Raw genomic sequence first — 9,887 nt, forward strand, 5'->3', positions numbered from 1 at the left:
AGAGGCCCTTTATTCACTTGAATTTAAGCTTTGCACAAGGTGATAAGAATAGATCAATTTGCATTCTTCTGCATGCTGACCTCCAGTTGAACCAGAACCATATGTTGAAAATGTGATCTTTTTTCTTTTAAGTGTGCTGACAAGCTTCTAAAGTATGTTGTTTCCAGTTTGTCTTTGGAGGCACTCAGAGCTTTGAGGTTTCCTCTTAGCAGGGCTGTCATTGTGTCCCATGTGTTTGGGTTTATTGTGTCTTCATTTTCATTAAATTCTAAAAAGTCTTTAATTTATTTCTTTATTTCTTCCTTGACCAAGTTATTGAGAAGAGCACTGTTCAACTTCTTTGTTTATGCTGACTTTTTTTCATTTTTGTTTTTATTGATGACCAGCCTTAGTACGTGGTGATCTGATAGGGTGCATGGAATTATTTCAATATTCTTGTGTCTGTTGAGGCCTGTTTTGTGACAGATTATATGGTCAGTTTTGGAGTGTGGTGCTGAATAGAAGGTATATTCTTTTGTTTTAGAATGAAATGTTCTATAAATATCTGTTAAATCCATTTGGTTTATAACTTCTGTTAGTTTCTCTATGTCTCTGTTTAGTTTCTGTTTCCATGATCTGTCCATTTATGAGAATGGGTTGTTGAAATCTCCCATTATTGTTGTTTGAAGTAAAATGTGTGCTTTGAACTTTAGTAAGGTTTATTTTACAAATGGAGGTGCATTTGGAGCACAGATCTTCAGGATTGAGAGTTCATCTTGTTGGATTTTTCCATTGATTAATATGTAGTATCCTTCCTTATCTTTTTGGGCTGAAAGTTGATTTTATTCAATATTAGAATGGCTACTCCAATTTGTTTCTTGGAACCATTTTCTTGGAAAATCATTTTCTAAAAAAAATGTTTTCTAGGCTTTTACTCTGAGATATGTCTGTCTTTGTCACTGAGATGTGTTTCCTGTATGCAGAAAATCCTGGGTCCTCTTTATGTATCCAGTCTCTTAGTATATGTCTTTCTATTGGAGAATTTATTCCATTGATGTTAAGAGATATTAAGGAATAGTGACTGTTGTTCCTTGTTATTTTTGTTGATAAAGGTGGAATTAAGTTTGTATGCCTCCCCTCTTTTGGGTTTGTTGCAAGATTACAGTTTTACTTTTTCTAGGGTGTAGTTTCCCTCATTGTGTTGGAGTTTTCCATCTATTATCCTTTGGAAGGGCTTGATTTGTGGAAAGATATTGTATAAATTTGGTTTTGTCATGGAATATCTTGGGTTTCCCCATCTATGTTAATTGAGAGTTTTGCTGGATAGAGTAGCCTGGGCTGGCCTTTGTTTTCTCTTAGGGTCTGTATGACATCTGGCCAGGATCTTCTGGCTTTTATAGTCTCTGGTGAGAAATCTGGTGTAATTCTAATAGGTCTAACTTTATGTTACTTGACCTTTTTCTGTTAAGGCTTTTAATATTCGTGTGTGTGTGTGTGTGTGTGTGTGTGTGTGTGTGTGTGTGTGTGTGTGTATGTGTGTGTGTTTAGCGTTTTGACTATTATGTTTTGGGAGGAATTCCATTTCTATGTTCAATGTATTTGGAGTTCAGTAGGCTTCTTGTACATTTATGTGCATTTCTTTAGTTTAGAGAAGCTTTCTTGTATAATTTTGTTTAAGATATTTACTGGCCCATTAAGTTGGGAGTCTTCACTCTCTTCTATACCTATCATCCTTAACGTTAACCTTCTCATTATGTCCTGGATTTTCTGGATGTTTTGGGTTAGGTTATTCTTGTGTTTTATAATTTACTTCATCATTTTGTTAATGTTTTCTATGGTATCCACTGACCCTGAGATTCTCTTCTTCTATCTCTTGTATTCTGCTGGTGATGCTTGGGTCTTTGACTCCTGATCTCTTTCCTAGGTTTTCCATCTCCAGATTAGTCTCTCTCTGTGGTTTCTTTATTGTTTCTATTTCCATTGTTAAAACCTGGATGGTATTGTTCAATTCCTTCACCTGTTTGGTTCTGCTTTCCTGTCATTCTTTAAGGGATTTTTGTGTTTCCTCTTTAAGAGCTTCTACTTGTTTACCTGTGTTGGCCTGTATTTCTTTAAGGGAGTTATTTAGGTCCTTCTTAAAGTCCTCTATCATCATCATGAGATGTGATTGCTTCCAATTTTTATCTTTGCCTGTTTATCATTTGTATGAAGAAGGGCTACTGATTTTGTCAAGTTAATTTTGTATCCACCCACTTTACTGAAGGATATTGTCAGTTGCAACAGTTCTCTGTTACAAAATTTTTGTGGTTGCTTATGTATTCTATCATATCACCTTTATGGAGGATATGTTCTTCTAGATTGTCTGTCTTGTTGGGTTCAGTGGGAGATGTTGTATCTAGCTTCATAGATACTTGATGTGCTAGTGTATGGGGTATACCAGAGGGGCACCATCCTCTCAGAAGAGAAGGGAAGGGGAGATGGGGGGAAGGATTGTTGGAGGGGTGACCAGGAAAGTGACAGTAAGTGTGATATAAATTGATTAAATTAAAATAAAACAACAAAAATCAACATCCAAAAAACCCCACCTTGATGGACTTCCTTCAGTTTCTTCTCCTATTTTGTCCCTGAATTTCTTTTAGAGAGGAAAAATTTGGGGTCAAATATTTTATAGGTTGTTTGGTTACCCTATCCCCTCAAAAACTCATATATGAGCTGTTTTGTGGCTCCTCACAAATATGTACAGGAGGACTGCTTTGTCTTGCCACAGTGGGAGAGCATGTGCTTAATTCTGTAGAGATTAAATGCTCTAGGGAAGGGAAATGTAGGGGGGTTGTACAGGGTGTGGGTAAGTGGTGAGCACCCTCTCAGAGGCAAATGGAAGAATGGCTGGGGTAAAGAACTGGGGCGCAGTAAGAGGTGGCAACATTGGAATGTAAATAAATAAAATAAGTAATTAAAAATAATAATAAAGGAGTTTACTTTCTTTCACCATTTATACTATTGTCCATCCTGACAAGAAAGCTGAGGTAGCAGGAGCTTGAAACAACTGACAACATTATACCTGCTGTTGGAAGGGACTAATTAAAGCATGCTACTCAGTTCCTTTTCTCCAGTTATATTCTTTAGAACCCCTTGCCTTGCACAGAATGCAAGTTGAACTTCTGTTTCCTAGTTAGAGATTACATTAGGCTGGTCAGGCAGATAAACCTGTCTATGCTTTCAAAGTGCTAGCATTACAAGTGCAGGTGAACATACATGTTTTTTTTAATGAGTTCACTAGATCAAATTCAGGTCCTTAGATAATCTATTGAATGAGCAATCTCTTCACTCATACCCTTTTTGTTTAAATTTCAACTAAAGCATTTAAATACAACTATTATAGTTAAGAGTAACTGAGTGTTTTATATGTCATATGAAATAAGTGGTCATAAAACTATGCATACACCAAATCAAGACACTATTGTGGATGCCAAGAAGTGCTTGCTGACAGAAGCCTAATATAGTTGTCTCCTGAGAGGCTCTGCCACAGTCTGACAAATACAGAGGTAACTGCTTGCAGACTGAGCACAGGGTCTCCAGTGGAGGATAGAGAAAGGACTGAGGGAGCTGAAGGGATTTGCAACCACATAAGAAGAACCACAATTTCAACCAACCAGACTCCCCAGAACTCCCAGGGACTAAATTACCAATCAAATAGTACACATACAGGGACCCATTGCTCTAGCTGCTTATGTAGAAGAAGATGACATTGTCTGGCATCCACAGTGTAGGAGAATGCCAGAGCATCGGGGTGAGGTGGGAGTGGGTGGGTGGGAGAGGGCGCATGCTCATAGAAGTAAGGAGAGGGGGGATGGGATAGGTGATCTCAGGAGGGGAAATTGGGAAAGGGAATAACATTTGAAATGTAAATACATAAAATATCCAATAAAAAACTATGAAATATGAGAGAACATATACCCAATATTCATTTATATGCAAATAAACTTAGATATGTGTTGTATTGGTTCTCTTATTTCATGTGACCCATATCTCTAAGCTATGTACAACACATACCCTCCATATTCCATGTTTGGTTTTGGACAAACAGAAATCATGATGTTCTCATGCACCTAGGTCTGAAGGCAGAGTCATATTTCTGCTCTCATGTTCAGTGTCAAGAGTTGCACTATGTCCTTTCCTAGGTATAACTCTGAGGGTCAATATACTGTCCAATTAAAGCAACGATGGACAACAAAGTACAAGTTGAAGAGAGATTATAGTTCCACCAATTAACTTGTGTCTTATAACCCTTTCTCATAATTTAAGATAATTGTCAGGAATGAAGTCATGTGAGAAATTCAAGTTATTGTGAGAATACAAGAAGGAAAGGAAAGAGACAAGAGTCTTATGACCTCAGTTTCTTCAAAACATGTAACTGGTTTTGGAATGGATTTTTATGCTTCTCCCAGGTGTATTGGATAAGAGTGAGTTTACTTCAGTTCTTGTTATTCATATGTCTCAATGGAAAAACATGGTTTTGTCATTTTTGGCTTGTCCTTGTGATTGAACACCTTATTCATGTAATGGTGACTCTTGTGAACCCTCAGAGCATTAATTGCCTCATGCTATGAATAAAGTTGGCTGATGCATGAGACTTTAGTCTGCCTCATTTTTAGACTACAATCTCCCAGGTTCACACCACCAACTATAGCAGTAAATATTTTTTTCTTGGAGAAGTTTCGGAAAGGACCAAATGCCCTTGTTGAATACAGCACCATTTTGCAGTTCCTTTATATAGCAGATATTTTTAAATGCAGGAGTATATCATTTTGAAGAAATGGCCCTGTAAATCTCAACAGGAAGGACTCACCCTTCTGTATTCAATAGCACCATTCTGCACAAACGTCTGCAATAATCTCTATAATATCAGAAGACAGAAATTTCTTTTGGTGTTTGGTCTAAATCATACCTTGTGATTCTTTGCTATTGACGTTCTGCTGAACATACATGAAGCAATTGTACTATGCTTAAGCACAGTAAAATAGTCAGAATTTGTTTTCCTGTCACAGAGAAAAACAAAAGTTATGAAAATTATGGACAATTAAATTTTCTTTCAATTTTTATCCATTCTTGCACAACTGCCAGGGAGACATTTTCTACCACAGTAGCTCCTTTATAAACTAAATAATTACTCCACAAAGATTCCAATATTGCTATATTTCAAACCCATTAATGTGCTGGTTAGGCTGGGTCTTTTGTTTGTTTGTTTGTTTGTTTGTTTCGTTTTCTTTCTTTCTTTTTTTTTTTTTTTGGAAACATGACATAAGCTTTGGTCATCTGGAAAGAGGGAACCTTAATTGAGAAAACATCTCCCTCAAATTATCTTTAGGTAAATCTGTGGTGCTCTTCTGATGAAAAATTAATGTGGATTGGCCTAGCACACTGTGAGAAGTAACATCCTTGGGAGAGTTATCTTGGGTGTATAAGAAAGCAAACAGAGCCTTCCATCTTCCATGGTGAGAAATTCAGTAAGATGTTTTCTTCCATGGCCTCTGTTTCAGTCACTGTCTCCAGGTTCTTAAATTCCTATAGTGACTTGTTTTCATGACAGATTGATTTTTAGTCCTATGTATCAAATAACTGTCTTATTTCCAATTTTGTGGGGTCAGTGTTTTATCACAACAATACAATAGCACAGTAAAACTGAAGTTACACTATAAAATTTAATTGAATTTGCAAATGTAAAATTTCACTACACACCTTAAAAATAGATACAATAGTATAGGGTTGTCTTCATGGGTCCAGTATAATTGCCTGACTTCTTTCAAACAGAGAAAGGTTTTCTTTGTGAGAAATTAAGCATGATCAATATAGTGTGCAATTTCTGACACAAAAAAAATAGAATTTACATACAAGAGTACAGAGACCTCAAGGAGCAATGGCACCTTAATATGGCAGTAGGCAAGTTCTCAATTCTCCTATTTTATTTTGTCTTATTCTATAACTCAAGCTGGATTGGAACTCACTATATACTCTAAGTTGACTTTAAATTCATGGCTGTCTTCCAACCTCAGCATCCTTAATGCTGGGGCTATATTCATGAACCATCATGCCTAGATTCACTCTTCTTTCTTAAACCACCACATACTAGATTTTTCAAAGAACAGATTCTAAATGTAGCCTAGATAATCCTGAATTTTTATGTTAAATGTGTTTCTCACTAAAAAGAAAGACATTGAGTTCTTCATATGATCTTGTGATGTATATGTACTGTTTGGAGTTACTTAATATCTGTTTTTTTAACATTGGAATCGAAAATCATTTTATCCTATTTAAAAGACACTAAAGGTTTGAATTTTATATTGTAGTTTCCTATATCTCTACAATGTGGTTTGATCAGTTAGCTCCCATTGCTTTCTTTTATCCCCCTTCTGCCAAATAAGATTTACCTTTTTTTCTTTTATTTACGATTTATTTATTTATTTATTTATTTATTTATTTATTTATTTATTTATTTATTGTATGTGAGCACACTGTAGCTGTCTTCAGACACCAAAAGAGGACAATAGATCCCCATTACAGATGGTTATGAGCCACCATTTGGTTGCTGGGATTTTAACTCAGGACCTCTGGAAGAGCAGTCAGTGCTCTTAAACTCTAAGCCATCTCTCCATCCTTCACTTCTCTTTCTAACCAAATCTGAATGTTTCTAAAACCTCTATAAATTAAGTCGCCATGTCTTTCAGGACCCAATAAAAACTGCCAATTTTGACTCTCCTCACAAGTCAATTGTGTTGAGAAGATAGCAGGCATGCAGCATAGTGAGGGAAAGGAACTCATTAGAACGTGGAAAATCTTCAATAGTATAGGTAATCCAATTACTCTGTATGCTATCTTTTTAAGTTATATTCATTTTTTGAAACAGGATATCACTTAGGCTGCCCTGACTAGCTTAGAACTCAGCCTGCTATGTGAAAAAGTCTAGCCTTGGAATTCAGAAATGTCCACTTCTCTCTGTCTCCAAAATTATAGAATTAAAGAACTTTCAGGTCCAGCTAAAATGTCTTTTTTTTTCATTGAAAATAATTATTTTCAAGTAATATATTCTGATCTTGGTTCCTTTCCTTCCACTCCTCTGAGATTTTCCTCACCTCCCTACTCATTCAACTCCATGCATTATGCCTTATTTCTCTTACTGTAGAAAACAAGCAGGCAAATAAAACATAACAAGCCACAATTTAAAAACAAATAATAGAAAAGAACTAGAAATGCACATACATACATGCACACATGCATGCATACACCATAAAAACAGAAAGCCTTGCAAGCAAATATACAAAGAAAAGATCAGCCAGGTAGGAAAAAAACTCCAAAAAATAGCATAATGTTCACTTAAAAGTATAATAGAATCAATATAAAAAATAGTAGTCCGGAAGTTTTCTATATATATTGCACTTAGGAAAAGACAATATTGTGAAGAAAAGGACATGATCAGTGATTCTTGGTGGTTAGGAGGACTAAATACATAAAAAAAATGAGCAATTTGGGGTAAGTGAAATCATTCTATATGATATAATCATGGTAAATATATGTCATCTATTATAGTCTTGCCTAAATCCATAAAATGTGCATCATGGAATAAGAAGCCTCATGAATCTATTGCCTTTGAATGTCTATAGTGTGGTAATGTTCACTATTCATAACAGCTGTAGCACTGAGGGATGAATGTTGCTAATGTAGTGGCTTTGCATGTTAGGAGTTGTGCTTATATGTGAGATAGATTTCCCTACCTTCCTCAGTTTTGCTCTAAGCCAGTGGTTCTTGATATTTCCAATGTTGTGACCACTTAATACAGTTTCTCATGTTATGGTGACTTCCAAACATAAAACCATTTTATTGCTACTGCATATGAATTTTATATGTCTATTTCCCAAAGGGCTTCAACTCTTAAGTTGAGAACCACTGCTTTAAACTTATGTCTACTCTGACAAATACTTTTGAGTCACCAACAAAAGGAAAATTAAGAAGAATTATGTGGAAAAGGTTGATGTTCCCTGGGTAATGATGTAACATTTTAAGGTCAAAGAAAGATATTCAAAGTTTATTTCCTATAGGGGCAAGTATGGCCTTCATGCAATCGAGTGATTGTGATGCATACTGGGATTAAGGACTACTTGAACAAACATAGATGGAAAGTAGTATAATTTGAGAGGATCTAGGTCTCTTCCATGTCTTAGGAACTAGGTAAATTCAACTGGCCAAGATCTCTGAGGAAAAAACAGGTGGATATATACAATTGAAGTCTATATACAGTCCCCAAATTACACTTAGTTGTCTGTTTTTATTTATTATATATAAAATAGTGCATAAATTCCAGTTTCCTTCTTTTTGTTATCGAGAGACACCATACAGGAGTGAGAAGAAAGAAGAGAGATTGATTCAGAGACAGAGGACTTGCTCCATCCAGAAGGAGCAGAACAATGTGAACACAATAGGGGCTGTTTGAAATCTGGAACACTCTTGAAAGTTCAAGAAAGTCTCAAATTCTTTGGGAAATGAAATCATCAAGACCTTTGTGTGCACATCCTGTAAAGCATGTAATATGTGAAGGTCCTTGGCTAGTGACTGCAATTGGCAGTTGTTATTATTAATACCTTAGTTCATATCAAAATTTATTGTTGTTATTGTTTTTTAAGCAGATGTGTGAGCATATTTAGCACTTTGATAAAGTACACAGATTAGGAATATATATATATATATATAGATATAGATATAGATATAGATAGATAGATAGATAGATATAGATATAGATATAGATATAGATATAGATAGAAAGATATAGATATAGTGATATAGAGATAGATAGATAGATAGATAGATAGATAGATAGATAGATAGATAGATAGATAGATAGATACAGAGAGAGAAAGAGAAAAGTAAAGTGAGGTCCCTTGTTGTACAGCTTTTAAACAATCTACAGTTTGTTAGCTATGTGAGACTTTACCTTAATGCAAAATTACTAAAATATTGACCAAGGACTATAACCTCCTATCCTTTCAAAGTCCCTTCTACCCATACTTCACTTCTTTTCATTTGTTTACTTTGATTCAAAATTTATCCCTCATTTAAGAGGTTGAAAAAGATATATTCAAGACTACCTTAGAAATCTTCCTTTTATTGTAATGGGCTGTTTTTCTCAGGTCAGAGCAAATACTGCCAGGTAAACTGTCTCAAAAAACAACAGCTATCAAAGAATAGTCTCAAAACTCCCTAGAGCCAGTGTTAGCAAAATACATAGTTTATGCATTGTGTTGAGCTGTATGGGATAAAGGACATTGAAAAATAATGCAGGTCCTTTTTACAACAAGCAGATGTTTTTCTGGTTTTTCTATGAAAACTCTTATACATACACACACACCTGAGAAAGCAACTCCTAAAAAGTATTTCCTTTTTTTCAAGTTTTTATTGGAACAAAATAAACTTAGTATGAAACTTGACATCTTGACATTTTAATCATTTTAGGTGCACAGTTTTTAAAGGATATTTTACTTTGAATTTTAAATTTTTTACACTATGTTGTGATTACAATTTTTCTTCCACATATTCCTTCCAAAGCTCTTCACCTCCCCTCCTATCCTAAAAGCTGTAACTATTCTAGTCTTTTGTTAATGCCGCTGTTTTGTTATTTCTGGACACACCAATTTTAGGGGCTTGTCCCTGATTACTACTTTAACAATCTAAAGTGACCAGCTCTACCTAGTTTTATTTATAAATGAGTCACACTGAAGGACTTACAATTTCCCCAAACCTAAAGCCACTTGCCTAAGGGCACTGCATCTGACTATTTTCACCACAATAGCTTACCTATTTTTAACACCTTTATATTTTAGGTTATGTCCCACTTTCTCTATTTACTGTTACATTTTGAT

Source organism: Rattus rattus, chromosome X (genome assembly GCF_011064425.1).
Source record: "Rattus rattus isolate New Zealand chromosome X, Rrattus_CSIRO_v1, whole genome shotgun sequence".
NCBI lineage: Eukaryota > Metazoa > Chordata > Mammalia > Rodentia > Muridae > Rattus > Rattus rattus.